Source organism: Tenrec ecaudatus, chromosome 2 (assembly GCF_050624435.1).
Source record: "Tenrec ecaudatus isolate mTenEca1 chromosome 2, mTenEca1.hap1, whole genome shotgun sequence".
NCBI classification, from domain to species: domain Eukaryota; kingdom Metazoa; phylum Chordata; class Mammalia; order Afrosoricida; family Tenrecidae; genus Tenrec; species Tenrec ecaudatus.
Genome location: NC_134531.1, coordinates 295,182,798 through 295,203,710, shown reverse-complemented (window position 1 = coordinate 295,203,710; position 20,913 = coordinate 295,182,798). Strand labels below are relative to the sequence as shown.

Here is a 20,913-nt window from a genome sequence, read left to right as displayed (position 1 = left end):
GGGTCCCAAGAATTCTGCCTGCTATCGATTATACTACACAAGCTACCAAAATCATCCCCACTGAGAATTTCTTCATTAGAGGGACGGACAAGCACCATTAATTAAGGGTCAGAATGGACTCGATGTCACCAGACAATACCAGCCACAAGCAAGTAATTCCACTTGCCACCCTATGGACTCTGAGAAGAAGAGATAGCCGCCCACTGCCACGGAGCTGAGTTCAACTCCAGGGACTCTCACAGGGTGTCTCAAGCGGAGAATTGTTACGGGAGAGGATAGCCGCATTTTTCTCCCGCAGTGCTGCGAGTGGTGGGTTTTTAACCCCGGACCTCACAGTTAGCGATGCAACATTGACCCCACGGCGCCATGAAATAGGCTGTAGATGTCTACACTTTTATCAGCTGCCTCCAGGTTACAAATGAGATTTGTTTCTTAGTGTGTCTTCAGTCATTTGGAAATAAGTCGGAACCAGTACTTATGACTTCAGTGCTAGAGAAGGCTCAAAGCTTTCCCCATGATTTAAAAGCCGAAGATGATTATGAAGATGATTGAATCGAAGAATTTGTTGGTTCAGTGGTTTCAACAGGAGGGCAAATTTCCGTAACACTAACGGGCGCCGTTAGGGTTCCATAGTTGGATGTTCCCAACCAGGGGACTGCCTGCAATACTTTATTACGCTGAATTACCTGGTGGACAGTTTCACTCACTTGCCTAACTGAGGGTAAATTTTATTTCCCAGTCGCACAGTAAAACTAGCAACGGAGGCCTGCCGATATAAATTCCTAGCAACGAATACCTGCTGGTCATAAAAGTCAGACTAGATCGTGGGAGAGACTGTACCCACCGCTGCAATTTTTCAAGCATGTGCTCTGCAGCTACCAGTGGTGTTGGCAGTGTGATCCAACAAGAATTAAAATGGCACTGATTCCACATCTGTCATGAGAAACCAGTTCGGTGTCGGGAAGTCTAAAGGATGATTTGCAGTTATGAAAAAACCAGCCCTTGTGAAATCACGTAAAATTAGTTTTGTTCCTTTTTTGAAAAGGTAAATGCTAAATAAATCCATCATGGTGCTAAGAACATGGGTTAGATGAACAGTATTGCAGGAAGGAAAGAAGATTGAAGTTGCCGGAAACCTTCAAGTTAAGCCGACCTAGTTTTATATGAATAAGAAATCCAACTCACTGACAAGGAGTAGAATTTGACTCAGAGTAACCCTACAGGACAGAGCAGAACTGCCCCTTTGAGTTTTCAAGACTATAAATCCCTATGGGATCAGAAAGCCTTGCTTTCTCCCTGGGGACCCCCTGTACCCCTGTGACTCCCTATGGGTGTTTTCTTATTATGGAGGCTTCAGATGATTCATTAGGACTTCCCGAGTCAGCTCTTTGACCCTTGTCCCCAAGTTTATTCAGTTTCTTTCTAGGAAAGTTCATTCATTCATTCAGTCGTCCTTTATTGAATGTATCCTTTGTGGTAGGTGTGTTTTAATCAGGGCATCCTGGTGGCTCTCTGCTGAGAGTTTTGATCCCGCTCTGGCTCTGTAGGACCAAGACCTGGCAGTCTGCTTCCAGAAAGACGGCAGCCAAAAGCACTCCCTGGGGGCTGTGCTGCTCTGCCTGTCACCTGGGATTACTGAAAATTGGAATGTACTTGACCTCACCCAACAACATGCTTTAATCAAATGTAGAAAACAAACCTGCACACAAGAAGAATTTCTGCTCAAGGTAATGAAGGTCTTAGTAGTTGTGTGAATACGATACTATAGGGTTCTAGAGAACTACTCTACCCATTTAAATCTGACCTCTGATCCCAATGTGGAAATCACTTAAACTACCTGGAATGAAGCAGAATGATGATTCTACTCTCCCACTAGACCCAAAGCATCCGCTAATAAGCTGGGATGGTGCTGGTATGAATAGGTTGCAGAATGTCTGAATTCATTCTTAATTAGGAGATGGTATTTTGAGACTCTGCCTTAGTTCTGTGTATATGGACAATACTTCATTTCTTAATACACAAACTGTAATAGCTCCCACAAAAATTGAATTACAGACAAAAGGGCCTGCTTGCTGTGGTTGCAGTCGTTATGTAATGAAGCACAGTTAATTTTGAGCAAGTGCAAAAAGATGCTACACGATCACAGAGAGGATCAGGAAGAGAAAATGATTTTCCACTGCAGCATATTGATTTGGTACCTCTAGAAGCCTGCTACTTTGTCCTCTACTAGACTAAATTACATGGGAAATACTTGATTTTAAAAAGCAACTCTTTGGCTTTCCTTTCTATTTATAAAATAATGCATGTCAAGTTCAGTACATACAATAAGACAAGGCAACATTACTTCATATTTAATTAAATATGCATATTTTAATTGATTAATTTTACCATCCAATTTTTGTGCCTTTGTTATTATATATATATTATATTTATATATATAATTCTGCTTCCGCCGGCTCTGTCCTCCATTTTATTTTCCTCCTGATTTTGTGTCTTATTTGTATTTCACACAGATGGTGGAGGTCAGGGTAAGATGAGATGTGGACTGGTACATTTATGAAATAATTGCTTTATCTGTGTCACCTGTAGATCATTAAAATCATTGCCATATGGCAGTAGGAAGCCGTTTTTCAGGGAAACAAAAGTGGCTATTTCACCGTAGAAACTTTCAGCTATCCAAGGATTTCTTTCTAATTCTGAGAAAGTGGCATGCATTAATTGCATTATCTGTTCTGATCATCCTCTAATCCAACTTCTTGTGATTTTACCCCAGATGCTCTGAGTCACTGAGTGTTCGCATAATTCCCTGGTTGCTGCTCCTTTGAAAAGCTGCCAAGCGTTCAAGCTTCCAGTCAAGAACGCCAGTGCCGACTTCATGGAGGAACCCTAAATGTTCCATTTGGCTTTTGTGGTCACGGTCAAATAGGACTATTTTATGACAACAACGACTGTTTTACTGACCAAATACAGTTCTCCAAAGTCTGCCATCTATTGGCTCTGTATTTTGTGAGTGACCCTTTTCTCAGAGGAATTTTGTTTCATGATTTTGACATTAAATGTCTGCGCTAACAGAAAATGTGAAAAATTCTAGATTTTATTAGATGTAATGGTCCCCCCCTCATTTTTTTTATACCGCTGCAGTTTGTTTTCTACTGTGATGATGTCCTTGTCCAAGGAGAGTCTGAGCACTGTCTGACAGCACACAGAGAAATTGAGAGAGAGAGGGTCTCCAGGCGGTCAGATGGATGTGTTACTGTGGAGAGTTCTTTCAGCACTGAAGCAGGCAGGAATATCTCAGGCATAAGCAGCTACTCCAGGCCTGAGAAGTGAAACTACTAAGTCACATTATTAAATTTCAAGCTTTCCCATAGTTGGGAATGGGGCATCTCACTGTGTTAGCTGTGAACAATAAGAAATAGGCTTTTCCGAGATGAAAGGAAGAAGATGTTATTTGGAATTTGTTTAAGATGAGTAACTTTGCAATTACAAATATACTTTTAACTGCAGTATTTTGTTATCTAGCTTCAAAGGAGAGCTGCTTCTTGATAGGCCACACATCCTGCCTTTTTATCTTTCTTCTGATTATGGACAAACAAAGGGGGAGGAGGGGAGCAGCGGTGTAGTAGGGGCATTTCTTTTTCTAGAGTTGTTTTAAAACGTAGGTGATGAATTAGACATTTTACCAAAGTAATATTGACTCTTGTAGAAATGCGGTTGTAATTTTGTATTAGGGTCACTCCAAATGGCTTCCAGGCGACTTCCTGCCACGTCAGTAGCTGAGATCAGCGGCGTAAACAGTAGTGCAGCTGTAGAATGGAAAGTAGGAATTTATAAGCTGTAGAAGCCAGGGTGTTACATAGATTGACAGGAAACTGCCAGACTCAAGAAGCAGATTTTCAGGAAATAGGAAACCCATCCGACTGGGGCTGATATCCAACAGAGGGAAGACATTGATTGGTCAGTTTGGCAAGTTCCTCTTGTTCTTGGAATCAGTACAAAGCTACCTTGCTGTCTGCTTAACCTGGGGGTAGTTAATCAGGTGATTACTGTAAGGTATGTTGAAGTGGGGGCATGGCTGGTGATTTGGGGCCACATTAGGCTAGTGGCGTATCACATTTGAATTGACCGGAGCAAGATTCTTTTCTAAATGAAACTGAAGAAAGGAAACGAGGGAAAACTATCCAGGCTTAAAAGAAAGTTATAGGCTCTCGTCAAAGTTTGCTGGAAATTACCTATAAAAGATACACCATTGCTTTCTCTCTCTGCCTCCATTTTTCTTCATCAGCCCCTGCCGGGGATGCATCTGTGAGAGGATCAGGCAGGTTATCCTGGAATGAGTAATGAACCCCGATTTCCACATGCTTCGTGCTTACTATCTGCCATAAGCTATGCCTTGCAGAGTTCTTGAGCCTCAGAACACTTTGACTACTGTCTGGGCACAAGTCCCGATAACCACAGAATTTTTCCGTCAACGCTTCTGATTTTTGTCTTTATTGATTTCCAGTGAAAACTCTCAACGGAGGTTTTTGCATCCATGCTTTGTGACCACGAGGTTTTTTGTTGATAGGTATCTTGAGAAAGGTTTTCCTTCCAAATTGCAGGGCATCTGGAAGACTGCACATTGCACGCAAACGGAACGTCCCTGCCTGTCACATTCTGCAGCAGCGTCTCTCGTTAGGATAATAGAATGAAACTGCCCTTTAGAAGCTTTTCCTGTATTGATCCGGTTCGGTTCAGAAGCTGGAGCAGGGTAGAAGAAAGAAACCAAGTCAAGGGTCTTTCTGTGGCTGTAAATATACCTGCACATTTTGGCTGTAAAGATCAGTTACCAATCGTTACATGCGGCTTTACTAATAACACACATGCAAAGTAATCTCAGGGTTGTCATTTGGTGTGGGTGTATCGATATGCTCAACTTGGTTCCAGCTCATAGTGATCCTACATAGAACAGAAGGAAATACCACGCAGTCCTCACGATTATTGCTACAAGCATACTTACTGGGTATCATAGAAAGTAGTGAGAAGAATGATTACACAGCAGCATAGGATGGTAGTTGGACCACCTGAGGAGAATCCTGGTTGCACAACTTACTAGCTTTCCTAACTTGGAAACTTGAGCAAGTTCCAAGCTACCTCACTTGCTTTATCTGTGTCATAAGATACAAATTTTGGATATGGTTTATGGTTTCTGCTTCATACACTTTTGAGGATCAAATGAATCAATGCCTGAAAATGCTTGGTACATAGTAACTAAAGAAGGAATAAAAGTTAAAAGCATTTAGTCTTACTATTTTCTGTGCTTTGTTGATGAAAATTCAAATTTCAGTACTGTCTCCCCTTCCGCTTTACAATAAGAATTTGGTATATTAGATTGAAAGCGCTAATGTTTCTGATAAGGAAGTGCTTGTTTTGTTATTTTGTTTAAACTTTTTGTTGTCAATTGAGTGAAGGTTTTCAGAGTAAATTGATTTTCCATTCCACAAAGTCATACACATTCTGCTTTATGTCATTGAGCACAATCCGCAAAGTGGAGCAGTCACTTATCCCACTTACTTCCTGTGTTGCCCAAGTGTGGGGCCCAGCCTCCACAACCTTAGTCCAATGGAGCAGTTGTGTGATTGAGGGGGACATCAAAGAGACATCAGACAAGATAAAGCATGCCAGGGCTCACCTCGTCCATGTCAGCCGGAACCCGAATGAGGCAGTAATGTGTTCTGTCACGAGCTTCTGTAACCTCGGGCATGCAAGCCCAGCAAGCACATATGACACAGTAAGGGGTTGCATTAGAGCAGCGGTTCTCAACTTTCCTAATGCCACACCCCTTTAATATAGTTCCTCATGTGAGGTGAACCCCCAGCCATGAAAGTATTTTGTTGGTACTTCATAACTGATTTTGCTGCTGTTATGAATTGGGCAACCCCTGTGAAAGAGTCATTCGACCCCCCAAAGGGGTCGCGACCCACAGGTTGAGAACCACTGTGTTCGAGGGATACATTGAACATGAGGAGGACGAACAAGGGGTATACATTGCAATAGGAAGATGAAGTACTAGAGGCATACATGTGACAATACATACATACATAACAAGATGGGTGGATTCTAGAGTCAAGGTGGCAGCTTATCCTTGCTCGCTTCTGAGCTGGCTTGAACTGAGGTGTCTTTGAGGTCTTCTCCAGGTGAATAAGCTATGATCCTTATTGTAAGGAATTTTGGGGGGTGAAACAGAACCAAAGATCCAATCGGCAAAATTTAGAAGCAGGCTTTATTGGGAGGCTTGTGGGTGGATTCAGCAACTCAGGGAATTGAGCTATTGAAACTGCGCTTTGGGAAATTTAGGCTGTGGTTTTTATACCCCTGCTGGCAGGCACAACTGGGAAGGGTCCAAGCTGGGGAGGATCTGTGCACACAGGTGCTTCAGAAGGGAGAAGGTCTTTGACCTTATCTATATGCCAAGGACGGTTAGAGTGGAGTGTGCATATCTTCAGAAAACATTCTGGCTCCAGGAGGAACCAGCTCCAGGAATTTGAAGGTTGAGCAGGGGAGGGGGAGATCAGTGAGAGAGGGAGGTCAGTGAAAGGGAGGTCTATGAGAAGTGAAATCTGAGAGCCAAGCTGAAGGCACCGGATTCAAAATGGAGTCCCTTTTGCCAAGACCAGGCAGACCCAACTCTGCTTTTTAGTGAAAAGGGGCGGAGTCAGTCTCTTCTGTAATTTCTTCCTGCAGGCTTAAGGACAACGAACTCACACCAGGGAGGGGATTTTAGGCAGGGTACTGAAATGCCTGGCCTGCCACAGGGTGGAGAGGCTGATATTGCTGCAGCATCATCTGGTGGACTGCTATACGGGTGATCTCGCAGAGCCGGTTTTGCAGGAGGTGGATGAGACAAGGGGCAATTAAGAGCAAAATTATAACTAAAATTATGGGTCCTAGTATGGGGGCTAGGAAGGAATACAGAGAAGAGTTCCACCAGGAAGAGGATCCGTCTGTTCTGAACCTGGTGTTTTGCAGCTTACAGTTTAGCTTGTTGAGGGTCTGGACTCTAGTTTCCACACTTATCAGAAGGGGGCGGGTCAGACAATAGGGTCTGATGGCAGATTACCTTTAGGGAAGTAGCCTTCAAGCAGTTGGACGTCACACATATAGAGTAGTAACCGTGTGCTTCCATGTATCACCTTAAAGTTGGCATTACTACAGGGGCATATCATGGGGAGTAACGTTTACTTAGGAGAAAGTGACTGCAGCACATCTCCATCCTACACATGTGCTCCCTCTGCGGGAGCCCTGGCCTCCCAGACTCCTTAACTTATGCATGTCGAGAATTTGTCCAGATTCTGTTTCCCCACACCTAACTTCTCTGAGCCTTATCCTTGAGTAAATGTTGTCCTTTTCATCTTAACTAGTTGATTATTCTAAGGTGTGAGGCTCCTCCTAGTGTTACTGTTCCCTTATAAACGTGTTTATTAATTGACTGAACACTGAGTCGTGGGCTTGAGTTCATTTCCAGGCCTGCAGGGTGACAAAGGGCAATAATCTCAGGAATTCCACCAGTCTCTGTGTGACCAGGAAGCAAGTGTTATTGTTGATCGTGTCACTACGTGACATTCTTTTCAGCTTTTTAAAATGAACATAAACCTGTAGTCATTTTTGGATAGAAGAACGTTAACTTAAAAGATAGGCGTTGAAAGAATAGTAACACGCATTTACTGGACTTGGCAGTGCTAACAATTAACTACTTCCATCGGTCAAGGGAAGACCTCTTCGTCAGCTTGTCATGGCCCGTTGGTAATTCCCCATTCACCTTCCCATCATGAAAGAGCCCTTCAGTGTTCCAGCTAATTCATTTCTTGGCACAGGGATGGAATGGATTGATGTCAAAGGGCCAGGATTTAAAGACCTACATTTGGCCACATTTGGTACCTGTCTAAGGTACATCCTGTGATACTGAGATGCTCCAGTGTCATAGGCAGAGTTTTATTATAGATATGGCTCTTGTGGTTCATAATTAATGCAAAGGTGAAGCAGTATAATCCTACCCAGCCCATTAGATTTTTGACCCTCCTAGTTTCTGAAAGTTTAACATTCCCATCATAAATTGGACACTAATTCATAAGGTAAAAATGTTACAGTAAGATCTCCTGAGCCTGACTTAAAAGCCATTAGAAATTGTTTGACTTTTTGGTTTTTAACTCAAAAACAAAACGAAACAAAAAAAGTCTCACTACCGTGACTTGATTCCTACTTAAAGTGACCATATAGGACAAGGTAGAAAGCCTATGGGTTTCTGAGACTGTAACTCTATAAGAGAGTAGAAAGCCTCATCTTTCTCCCACAGAGCAGCTGGTAGTTCAGACTGCTGCTCTTGTGATTAGCAGCCCAACGCTTAAACACCACAGTACCAAGGCTCCTTCATGTTATGTGTTTGGTTAGGAGCCATGAGGTTGGTAGTTCAAGCCCACCAGCCTCTGGGATAAAGATTTAGAGCCTCAATTGGAATTGACTCAACTGTACTCCATATTCTTTTAAGAAAGGGGGAAAATAGATTAATAAATAAATGACCAAGGACACAATGCTTTTCCATATATGTTCTCATTAGAGGTTACAATATTGAGGCTTTACTAAAATGTTGGACACTCTTTTTTAATTCTTTAATACCAAAACCTAAGAAAGTTCATGAAATCTTGAAAGATTCTATAGGAAAAAATATTGAATGATACATGAAGCATCTAGAGAAGATGGAAAGAATCAGCGTCACTGTACCAAAATGAACTAGTCGAAATTCCGCCACTCCAGCAGTTAGCATATAAGCAAAAACCAATGGTGCTGAAGGAAGACGTTTAAGCTTCACTGAAACCATTAGCCAAAAACAAGGATCCAGGAATGATGGGATACCCACTGGTATCCTGTCAGCAAGCTGAAAACCACTGCAAATACTCATTAGTCTACACCAGAAAATTGGAACGACACCTACTTGACCAGCTGACTGGAAGAAATCCATATTTGTGCCCATTCCAAAGAAAGGTGACCCAACATAATGCTCAAACTATAAAACGATGTTATTCATAATTGCACACAAGTAAAATGTTGCTTAAGACCCTCCAGCAATGGTTGCAGAAGTACATTGACTGGGGACTGCCAGAAGTTCACACTGGATTCAGAAGAGGACAAGGAATATCATTGCTGATGTTAGGTCGGTCTTGACTCAAAGCAGAGAGTATGTTTACTTGTGTTTCATGGACTGTGGATAGCCTTGAGAAGACTGGGCACTCCAGAGCACTTGATATTGTGCTCTTTCAGAACTTGTACATGGATCAAGAGGCATTTGTGCAAACAGAACAAGGGAATAAAATGTTATAAAATCAAGAAAATGTGTGTCAGGTTTGTAACTTTTCACCATACTTATTCAATCTGTATGCTGAGCAAATCATCAGAGAAGCTGGATTATATGAAGAAGAGTGTGGCATCAGGATTGGTGGAAGGCTTATTAACAACCTGTGATACGCAGATTGCACAACCTTGCTTGCCGAAAGTGAGGAAACACTTGCTGATGAAGATGAAGGATTACAGCTTGCAGTATGGATTGCAATTCCATCTAAAAGAGACCAAATTACTCAGAACTGGGCCAACAAGTAACAGAATGATCAATGGAGAAAAGGTTGAAGTTGTCAAGGGTTTTGCCTTGCTTAGATCCACAATCAGTGTTCATGGAAGCACTGTCAAGAGGTCAAAAGATGGTTTGCTTTAGGTAAACCCGCTGCACAAGACCTCTTTAGATTATTGAAGTGCAAGGATGTTATTTGAGGACTAAGGTGCACCTGACCCAAGCCATGCTATTCTCCATTGCACCATATGCATGTGAAAGTTGCATGTAGAATAAGGGGGACCGGAGAAGAATTAATGCATTTGGATTGTGGTGCTGGGGAACAATATTTTAAAAAAGCAGGGCCAGCTAAAAAGACAAACGAATCTGTGTTGGAAGAAATAAGGCCATCGTGCTCCATAGAGGCATGGATGGCAGCAAGATTTCTTCCATACTCTGGACATATTGTCAGGAGAGGCCAGTCCCAGAAGAAAGGACATCATGTTTGGGAATGCGAAGAGGGCAGCGAAAAAGAGGAACGGCCTCCAGGCGATGGGACTGACCCCGTGGCTGCATCAGTGGGCTCAGGCATGGGAACAGTTGGGAGGATGGTGCAGGACTGTGCAGTGTTTTGTTCTGCTGTGCACGAGATCGCTATGGGTTGATGGGTTGATAGCTCCAACAACCAAACCACAACAACATCCCGTAAATAGTGTACACAATTCAATGTTATTTTTACACTGAATTCTAGGATTCAGTTTTAGTTTACAATGTATGGGTAAGAGTAACTTATTTAAAACAACTATTGCAGACCCATTATATAGATAAGATAGGAGCCAGTGGCAGAATGGCTAAAATCGCTTAGCTGTGAACTTAAAAGGCAGTGGCGTGGACCCACCAGATGTCTGTAGGAGTATGGTGTGGCAGACTGCTTTTGTACAATTTACCGCCATGATTTAAAATTCATTTGATGGCAGTGGGTTTAGGTCTTTTTGGTATATAGGTGGGACATTTTCCATCTGTGGAAAGGTTGTGTGAGGGAATCTCTGCCATTCTATGAAGCTGGTGTATTTATTATGTCCATATTTTCCTGGTGGACGGGGGGGTGGGGGGGAAGAGATGAAGATCTTGTGTGCAGAGAGAGGGATTCTATAATACCGTCTGGTCTCAGGGAACCAGGTAAAATCATAGCGTGGACTGGTAGTAATGGCTCCTCAGGCCCAGATGCCTCTGAATGCCTTTCATCACTTGTCTGCTCCAGCACTTGCTGATTTTGTTCTTGAGCTGGCCTGGATTCTGCTTTTGCAAAGTGCAGGTTAAACACTGCAGCCCCTTGCTCTCAATATGGCCCCATAACTCCTTGCTTCTATATCACAAAAACTCTACAAGCAAGAGAAAACTAGTGTGAAGAATGCTAAAGGGTTGTACACCTTATACCCATCCACAAGTTATCTCTAACCAATTCTGTGTGAATACATTTTTTCCCTAAAATCAAAGTTGGCCCCGAGTATATTTTATTTTCTCCGGCTCATTCTATTTCAAATCGTTGCCCAAATTTAACTTTATCCTCCGCCAAATTTTATTACATATGTTATACTCCAGCAAAGATTTTTTCATCTGTAAGGAACTTAAAAAAAAACTTCTGAATTTTCGCTTGTGCTTGTAGACATTCTTTGCTGGGTTCTCTTCTAGGATTCAGCTCAGCGTAAGCTTTCTTTTCACGTACTTGCTCATGGAGATGACAAGTTCTCACAGTGTCTGCTAAACTAACCTGCCTTTTGTGCCCAGTGTACATTGCTGAATTTGGTTAAAATGTCAAGAAATCGTGTTGTTTGCTCCGCTCCTGTTCTCAGAATAATTAGAGACTCACATGCTCTCCATCAATAAGGCATATTTGTTTTGAAAGACACGGTACTCTTGGGCTGTCAGTCATAAAGACTTCAGAGAGCCCTTTCGGAGTTAGTCGTAAGATCAATATTTACAAAACGCAGAGTGGAGAAAAGTACATTGAGTCGCAGGTACATGTCCTTTCTTGTTGTCTGATCTCTTTCCTCCCCTCGATGTATTTAGTGTGTCTCCATGAAGGACTTTTGAAACATGAATGGAAACTTGGGAGAATTCCTGACTAAAGGAAATGCTGAAACTAATAAAATGCTTGCAAAGTTAGTAAAATGGGATCACTTTACTAAATAAAATATGTATTTGCTTAAAACTAACATCAGTGATTCAGCTGGATGGGAGAAAGCACCTGTGGGGGGGGGGGGGTCTCTAATTATGCCCATTTAAAGTCTGTTAGGCTGTGTCCCTGCTTTGCCTCCAGATGAAAAAAATTGATTTCTTTTCATGCAACTGTAAAATGGGCAGACTCATACTCCGCTGGATTATTTTTTGTGTGAAAAAGGTAATTTATTGAATTTATTTCACACAAAAAATACACATGCTAAGCGCCTTATTTCGTGGGTGCAGTGTTTCTGAAAAATCCAAGAATGGGTGCAAGAAAGACTTAGTAAGCTATAAAGTGGTACATCTATAGGAAGTAGTAATTAAAGTACGCCAGGAGATTTTATGACAGCGTGATCTTGTTTTCTCTTCCTGGACATCATACTTGGAATTCATTAAATAAATAGACCCAACTTTTTTATTACAAAGTGGTTTACGATCGAGTCAAAACAAGCTTGCTTAGATATGTCAGCCCCATGACTTCTTTATTGCTGTTTTAGAACCCTCGTGATGTGGCCTTGAAAAAGAAAGAGGAAGAAAAAGAAAGATGGGCTTGGGGAGAGCACATGTCTCGCCTTTGCTGGTTGATATATGTTTCGCTGCCAACTCCTTCTGGCCGGGACAAGTCACCGAGTGTTTAAGTGTGAGCGCTTGCTCCTGTGGTCTCCTTTAGATAATTCTATGTGTCACTATGGAAACACTGGAATATAGACCGCTGAGTTTTATGGAGATTCCAGAAAGGAATTCAATTAATGGGTAGCTGTCTTAGTAGAGTTAAGAATCTCGCTGAGGGGGAGGAAGACAGTAAATTTGAAAAGTCCAGGTTTCCCTCAATACTTAAGTGACTCCTTTCCCCCTGAATCAGCTGGCCCTGTGCTTGAAGGGATAGAAGAGCTACTTACAAGATTTATCCGGTGTATGATTTATAATCTTTTACAGGGGAGCTTTTGTGTCTTCCTACTATAAGCAGTGCGTTTGTATTTCAATAGGCTAGCAGGGAATTAAAATATCCGCCAGCAGAGGGAGCAGATTCCCGTAAATTGGGCTCTGAGAAAACACACAGGCCAGTAATCTCATATGTGGGCCTTGCAGCTCTACAACGCCAAAGAAACAGGAGGACAACGTGAGGGAATTTGGGATCACGCTAAATTATTCCGTTATATTCATTCACACTTTTGTAGTTTTCACAAATGGAAGCAAGGCAAGCAAATAATAATATAAATAATACTAATAGAAGCAGACCCGTTCCCACTGAGTCAGTTTTTACCCAGCAACCGTGCAGGGCAGAGTTTCAAGACGGTAATCTCTATGGACGGAGAGACTGCCACATCTGTTGTCAACTGGCTAATGGTTTGAACCACCAACCTTTCGTGAACAGCTGAGAACTTAACCATTGTACTAGGCGGTCTCCGCGGAGGCGTAGAGCAACTTATGGGTAAGGGCGCTTCAAAAGGTTCATGTGAAAATGTGATTGAAGGATAATGAATTTTTTGAAGCCCCCTCATTAATTCTATGCATTGAAGCAACTTTGTAGTACTGTTACATTTTAGGGGAGAAAAATGTAAGGAAAAAAGAAAATCATGGTGAAATCTTAATGCCATAAATCTAGTGAATGAAAACAAGCTTGCAGTACTTGTCCCTTTGGTTTAGACCCCATTTGGCCCAAACACCAGAATACTTAAGATATGATTACTAATGGTCTAAACAACATCCTCAAGGCATGGAAATGACCCCAAATCATCAAGTAAGCACTTCTGTTATTTTGTCTTGGATTAATCGGGAAACTGGATTTTATTTAAAGAAAAAATAAATTTAACTAGTAAAAATTATCAATTAATTGTGACATTTTATGCATTCTGATTAATTGTCTTTGCAAACCTGCAATTTGACATAAAATCGTGAAAACCACCCACTTTCAGGCATTATTTATTAAATATCTAACCCATTCCAGACAGCCTTGTGAGCACTTGTGAATAAAGGTAAGTAATACACCACCTGTATGCAATCTGTAATCTACTAACTAGTGAGCGCATTCTACTCTGCCAAAGGACAGACGGTCATTGCAAAAGCTAGGATAAGCTACTTCAATGAACCAGAGCTACTAAAACCCAAACCAAACCATCCTTTGTGACTTTTAAAAGAATCATTGTTTTCAGCTTTTAAACTATATACCAATTTTTGGTTTGCAACTAGTAAGATGGAGAGGTTTTTCTCTGGAACTTGGACAGATTTAGACTATAACTTTTAAGTTATTTGACATGTATTTTTAAAGACAAGTAAGTGCCTTAGGGAGAAAGAGACTTTGAAAGGTGAAATGCACGATTGGTTCTTAACCTGGATCATTGTTTTTCTTTGTTCTCCTTTTAAAGAATAAGCAAAGATCAGGATGGGCAAAATCTAAACTTTTCCAAAACTTAAAGCAATGATTCTTTTAAATGCTGACTACATTTAAGTGAGGAGTACTTTAAAACTCTAAAACCTGGTAGAGAATGTAGGAGTAAAGGGAGTTGATAATTATTTCTCCGGCAAGATCAAGATTATTTGGGTTGTTTTTTTTCTGTCGTGACCCTCACTACACATAAAAATTATTTTCAAATAAATAAAATTGCCAGGTGTTTGAGTCGGATCATTTGGGCATGCTGTTTGCGTGATTAAGGAGCCCTGGTGGCAAGGTGGTTGCATATTGGTCTGCAGTCCACAAGGTCAGAAGTTTGAAACCATTACTTGCTCCTCAGGAGAAAGACAAGGCTTTCTATTCTCATAAAGAATTTCAGTCTTGGAAACTCAAAGGGGCTGTTCTACCCTGGCCTATAAGATGGAAACATATTCTGTAGCAGAAACATGAGCATATGTAATGTGGAAAATTGATGTCAGGTTTGGCATTGACTTGATGGGCGGGGGGTGGAGGAGTGTTTGTTTTGTTTTGTGTTTAGTTTATAGATCCGAAGACCAGGCTGCTGAGCAAGGGCAATGGGATTTCAGAGAAATGGATGAAGTGTAGGAGGCAGAAGGGACAGGGCTTGTTGAGAGATTAGATTCTGGTGTGAGAAAGCAGTTGATTTGAGTTAATGAGGACGAAGTAGGAAAGATATATGAAGGGAAGAAATGCCCGGTTCCTATTCACCAAGGTTTGGCATACTTCCCAGGGATATTGGTGGAGGCAGAGGCCTGACCCAGACATGTATTTTCTCTGGAAAGCAAGAAATCAGAATTATCTAGGGAGGTAGAGAAGTCAGAGCGTCTGGCCAGCGTCAAAACAGAATGGAATCATGAGTGCTTTCTAGGACATTCATCCTGGAATTTGGAACCAAGAAGATTAGGAGCAAGTCAAGTAAGTGCAAGAGACAGTCCAAGCTGGCTACTGAGATGTGGCTTGGGGCTAAGCAGTCTCCCTGCATAATGGTGATGGTTTGCCTCCACCAATTAAAAGAGGAGGGGAATTTAGAAAAGCAGATAGTGTTTGGACCCAAGAAAGAAGTGTAGAAGGAATTGTTTGTTGACAATTCATCAAAAATAGAAGAAAACTGAAGACTAATGGCTGTGGTAACCGAAAGAAGTGTGATAAACACATCATTGAGACAGGGAAATAGTTGACCTTGAATGCCCTTTGAGAGGAGTGGAAAGAAGCGGCAAGTGCTGGAAGAAGAAACGACCGTAGTTTTGTAACTGGTAGGCATGGTGGGAAGTTGGGAGAGCAGTGACCTTGTTAACCTGGAGTAAATGCATTATCTTAGCTTGACTAGGGTTGGGATGGAAGTAACAGTATAGAGAAGTCAGCAAAATCCCAGGCTCTGGACAAAAGACCTGACTGAATCTTGGCCACACCATGTGCTGGTAGAATGGCTTGGGCATATTGCTTAAGTATGGTAATTCTCAGTGTTCTTCACTTATAGGGAGACTTCAAATGAGTGCACCCCAACACATAACCCCCGGGCCACCCAGGTGCCTCCTGGCTAAGAAACTGGTCCTCAACTACACTGTCTCGTTATCTGACACTTGAAATTTACATTATTGAAAAATCTATTAGACTGTTTTGCACATTAACAACATATGTCTGGTAATAACACATCTTGAGGTGTGAAATAAGAGGAATGGTGGCTCTTACCGTTACATATCAACTTGACTAGGGCATGATTCTCATTGACTTATGTGACAGCAATAAGCTATGTGATTTGGAAATGATATAACAATATAAGTGGGCAGTGATGTAATGATATAGCTGCCTTCCCCTTTACATAATGTTGATTTTTGCATATTGACCTGGTCATGGAGCGTAACCATGCTGATATTGTTGTTGATAATGTTGGTAATGTATTGACTCCATTAACTTTTTGATAATGATGTAGCCATGGACATTATATTATAATCTATGTGTGCATCGATTTTCTCATTGATCAAAGGGGGATACTAATAGTTTCTACCACATAGACATGTTATGAGTTGAGAGTTCATAAATATAAAACACTTATTAGTCTTTGGCGCGCAGGAAATACTGTTCGAGAGTAAGTAAAAAAGTATTACAGCCAGAGTTCATGTTCCCATGTGCACAGCTCCTTCCAAACAAAATGTGTGCAAACCTGTCTTTGCGCTCAGTGACTGACTGCAGGCACATTCGATACACTTGTCTTCCTCACATTAGGGTACCTGGCAAAAAATGTCCAATCAAAGCAGGAGCTCCTGAGGGAATCTACTCAGGCCTCAAAGGTTGGGGTAACTGCTTTTTACCCCCAGAGGGGTTGTCTTCAAAGATTTCCTTGAGGACACAGAACAATCAGGGGCAGTTATAAGGAAGTTTTTAAGAACTTGGAAACTGCAATGGTGAGCAGTAGACCAGAAACCTAGCACCGGGGAATTTTGTTTTCCCCCCCATCATAAGAAACACCTACTGATCCTCCAAGGATACAAGAATTCCATTGGGAAACTTCACCCCATCCATCCTACAGCCCTGGTCTTTACCCTTAAGACTTCTTTTTGTTCGCAAAAGTCAAAGAAGTCTTTATGGGAGCAGAAAGCTTCGTCTTTCTTCAGTGGAGCGGAGGGTGCGTTTGAACTGCTGACCTGGTGGCCAGCAGCCCAATGCTTAACCCCAATCGAAACATTACTTTCAGAAATGTATGGATCTAGATGAAAAATAGTACCTTCACATTTTGATAGTTTTATTTAATAAAAGTTTCCCTGATTTGTTAGCAATAAACTTTTTTGGTTCGCCCTCCTGTCATAAGAAGGCTGAGAAATATTGCTGCTGTTTTCAGTTCTCAGTCTCGCTATTCACTGAGCCTGCACTACCTCTGTAGCAAGGAGATGCTTGCTCTGACAGTTCCCAAACAAGCGTCTGGCATGTTCATTACCTGCAGGGGTCCAAATTGTGTAAGGCTCTCAAAGAAACCCTAAAGCATGCACTCTACAGTAAATTGACAATTACACAGTCAAGTATCAAAAAGCAACAATAAACAGCACAGCCTTCAAGTGTTTTAAGAGGTCGGAAAAAAGCGTTAGAGACGGAAAAGACCAACATAAAAACTATAGTGAATGAAGAAAATGGTTTCAAAGTGGGAGTTCACAGAGGCCTTGCACAGAAAGTAGGAACGGTGTGGTGTACAATGTACAGGCCTGAGAGAGCAGAAAGAAGACAGCATGGAAACATATGCCTGGGGTCGCCACCCCAGCCTAGCAGGAAAATAGAGGAGGCTTATAGGGGGGAGAGGGAAGTAAGGTTGCACATTTTAATCCCCCAACACATTGTGGACTCCAAGTAGTCGTGCTGTCTGTGTAATAAATGCTCATGAGTAATACCTTTGTTAATTTTTAAACAGAAAGAGATAAAACATGCAATGGGGGTGGGGGAGGAGTTGACTCCAAAAGGTTCATGGAAATGTGATTTCATTCCATTTTTCCACAAGATTTTTGAAGCCCGCTCATAAATGATGCTTGTTGAAGAATAAGAATCTGATGGCTTTTTCATTACTCATGGGAACACCACTGTAAAATGAAAGAGAAATCAATGTGGCTTGGATGGAGTGGGGAACATTTCTGAACCTCTCGCTGAATTCTCTGTGCAACAAGCTTTTCCTGCCTTTGGAATCGTCCCTCTCCAGGGAGCTGTGTGTCTCCCTAAAGCGGAGTGCCTGGTTAAGTTGTCCTCAGGCCAGCCGTCACGGGATGCAGTCATCGGCGATCTTAAAAACACATCTTCCACCCCGTGGTCAGGGGGAGACCAGGAGCGCGGGATAAGGAAAGCCTTCTTTGATTAGTGGGTCCCTGTTAGCACTCTTGAAGAGCGTATCGATCGCATCTTGACAAGAGTTAAGTTTCAACTTGAAACGTGACTGCTATTCAATATGAAACACATTTTAAAGACGCTCTGTGCATGAATAGAGTGACTGAATTGCTTCTAAAACGAGAGGATTGCTTTACTGAATGAGATATTTTTCATTTAATTTGCCTGCAGCTTAGAATTGTCATTAGAAGTACAATAAATAATAATGATTAGCACATGTAGGGCTTTTATCTTCAAAAAGCTTTACAGTTAATCTAATTCAATTGTCACTTGGCGGCAGGGGAGGTCTGTGCTTGCTGTTTTATGGTGAGCCCCCAGAAGCCTTCCTTTTTCCAGCCCCTCAGTGCTGCTTTTTTGGTGTTCCCATGGGAAATGCTCCGAGAATGGATGGATTGCAGGAGCATTCATATCCACGTGCTCCTATCCTGGATAAGAGTTTAGCCTCTTCAGTTAAGCTTCCTGGTTCCATTTCCAGCTCCTCGGCTTGCCGACTGTCACCTAACCAAGTTGGTCACCTCCCAGTGTCAGCCAATGGGTTCTTGTCTCATGGAGTCTTAGGAGGATTAAGTGAGTTAATGCATGCTTCACACTCAAACTTGCCCTAGCATTTTCAAGTGTTGTCACAGTACAGAGCAAAGAGTGATGGATTTGACCTGGGGTTTTCACAGAAGGCTATAAGGAGAAAGGGATGTTTAACCTGGGCCTTGGAGAACGTGAAGACCATTGATAGACAGTGAGAAGTGAATTTCAGGCTAAAGTTTCTGAATATGCAAACAATAGGAGTGTGGTAGGTCGGTGAAGCTTAGGGCTACAAGGAGTAAAACTTGCAAAGTTCTGCTGTTTATCCACGTCTCTGGCAGTGGGATTCCATCAACGACTGAAAGTGGGGAGAGAGTGTTTGGATCAGTCCATTTATGTGGGGACTCTAGAGCTGCCCCCATGCGCCACCTCTTTGGATTGGCCTTGCCTCCTTTCTGCACGCTGTGGAGAAAGCTGCGAAGCCCTGTTGTCTAAGTGGGACCCAGAAGAGACCTTACTTGTCATTAAAATTTTAGCCTGTTGAACCGTGAGATTTCAATGGCTTCCCATAAGTCCCCATATCATTTGGTCTGAATGTCCATTAAGAGGATTCAACTGGACATGTAGGAAACAAATTAAATTCTAATATATCCTTGTGACACAGAGTTAAACTCACAGAATTTTAACGATTCAAAGGCTCTGAAGGTCTGAATTGTCAGATTAAACTATGGAAAGATTGAGAGGATGCTGTTCTCAAAATTTATGATCTTGGCCAAAGCACTCTTTCTGACTGTATATCACTCAGACAAAGAAAGGGAAACTCTCAATTTTTCTTTTTTCTTTTTCCAGGCTGGAGATAATGTCATCTGGGAACAGTTCATTCTGGTTCTACCCTCTGCTGAAAATTTGACGTTCAAGGTGATACTTATTTGCCTGGAGATCTTTTTTAAAATGCAGATCCTGATTCAGTATATATGGGAGGGAAATATTAACTCTCAGCAAGGGGTTTAACCTGAATGAACTGGTTTAAAACCCTGTCTGGGAAGCACCTGGACCACTTTTAAATGAGAGGCATCTTCTTTGAACAGCATCTTCAGACTGAGTTTCAAGGGGCAGGTGCTTCTTTAAAAACTATTTTTGCAAGAATCTAGTGAAGGGGAGGGGTGAGCTAAACATTGATAGAGAACGTTCTAGGAGCCAGACGCTGCCTGGTGTGACATGTTCTCAGAGTAGAGCTTTTCTTATTCAGTCTTAACATTAGTGGGAAGGTCAACCGTATTAATAACTTTCAACAAGCCATGGTAGAGGGCAAATTCTAAATGAGCTCTATCAGACTTCATGGTCTATTTTTGTTGAGTTTGTTGTTATACGTTGTGTTTGCCTTTTGGTTTCTTTTATCTTTGTTCTGTAAATTTCTCTTAAGAATTTAACCTCCGTATAGGTCCTCTTGAAATGGCTAACTGCATTTGAAGAATACAGTTAAATGGAGTCTTTCCTAATGTATCATGTTGACTTAGAATGAAATCCAGTATAATGAATCTTTTATTGAGGTCACTCATCAGTATAGAAAGGAGTATATGGGGGTTAGCTTGTTTTCACAAGACAAATGAATATTCAGTATTTGGTAGAGGGCACTTTAGCCTCCGTTATTTGACAATCTCAATAGCGTTATTGATGACATTGGGTTTCTCAAGTACATCACTGGCTTAGATTTGAATTCCCTGGTTCTAGCCATTCTATGATAGATCTTGAAATGTTCTTTTTGACAATGAATATAATGCCATTCCTTTAGTTTGTCATTCCCAGAATAGTCTCAATTCAACTCACTGCCACCTACTTGATTCCAACTCAGTGACCCGACAGGACAGAGTAGACAGCCCATGGAGCAGCTGATGGATTTGAACTGTTGACCTTGCAGTTAGCACTCAAAGTGTAACCCATGACAGGCCTCCGGTTTCCTAAGGACCATATGATTGTGAAATTCAAAATGGCCAATACCAGTCCATTCCATTCACTAATGCCTAGGATATTGATCTTCAAAGTGTTGTCATTTCATATTTGATTGCTCCCAATACCTTCTTTCCAGTTTCTAATCTTTAATGGATGTTTGCAGTTGTTTCTTCTCATTTTGAGTTGTGTCATATTGGCAAATGAAGGGTCCCCAAAACTTTATTTCAACCCTTTCACTGAAGTCAACTCTTCCCCAGTTGTCTTTTACATCTCCTCCAAGCTAAGGGATTCATCTTCCGGTACTCTTATCAGATATTGTTATGTTGCTGTTAGCAGAAATTTTACTGGCTTCTCCCCCGCCTTTCCTTTC

The 20,913-nt window shown here is 41.7% G+C and overlaps 1 protein-coding gene across 10 annotated transcripts in view; it reads left to right on the top strand.

Moving 5' to 3' along the window:
- Nucleotides 1-20,913, top strand: part of BBX (BBX high mobility group box domain containing) — a 337,134-nt gene that overhangs the window by 173,245 nt on the left and 142,976 nt on the right. For 3 of the 10 annotated variants that reach the window (XM_075542574.1, XM_075542576.1, XM_075542578.1), the window contains one exon: nt 19,443-19,511. The exons of the other annotated variants lie outside the window; for them this stretch is intronic. The gene's annotated coding sequence lies outside the window, so the exon portion shown is untranslated. The remainder of the gene's footprint in view (nt 1-19,442; nt 19,512-20,913) is intronic. 10 annotated transcript variants of the gene reach the window in all.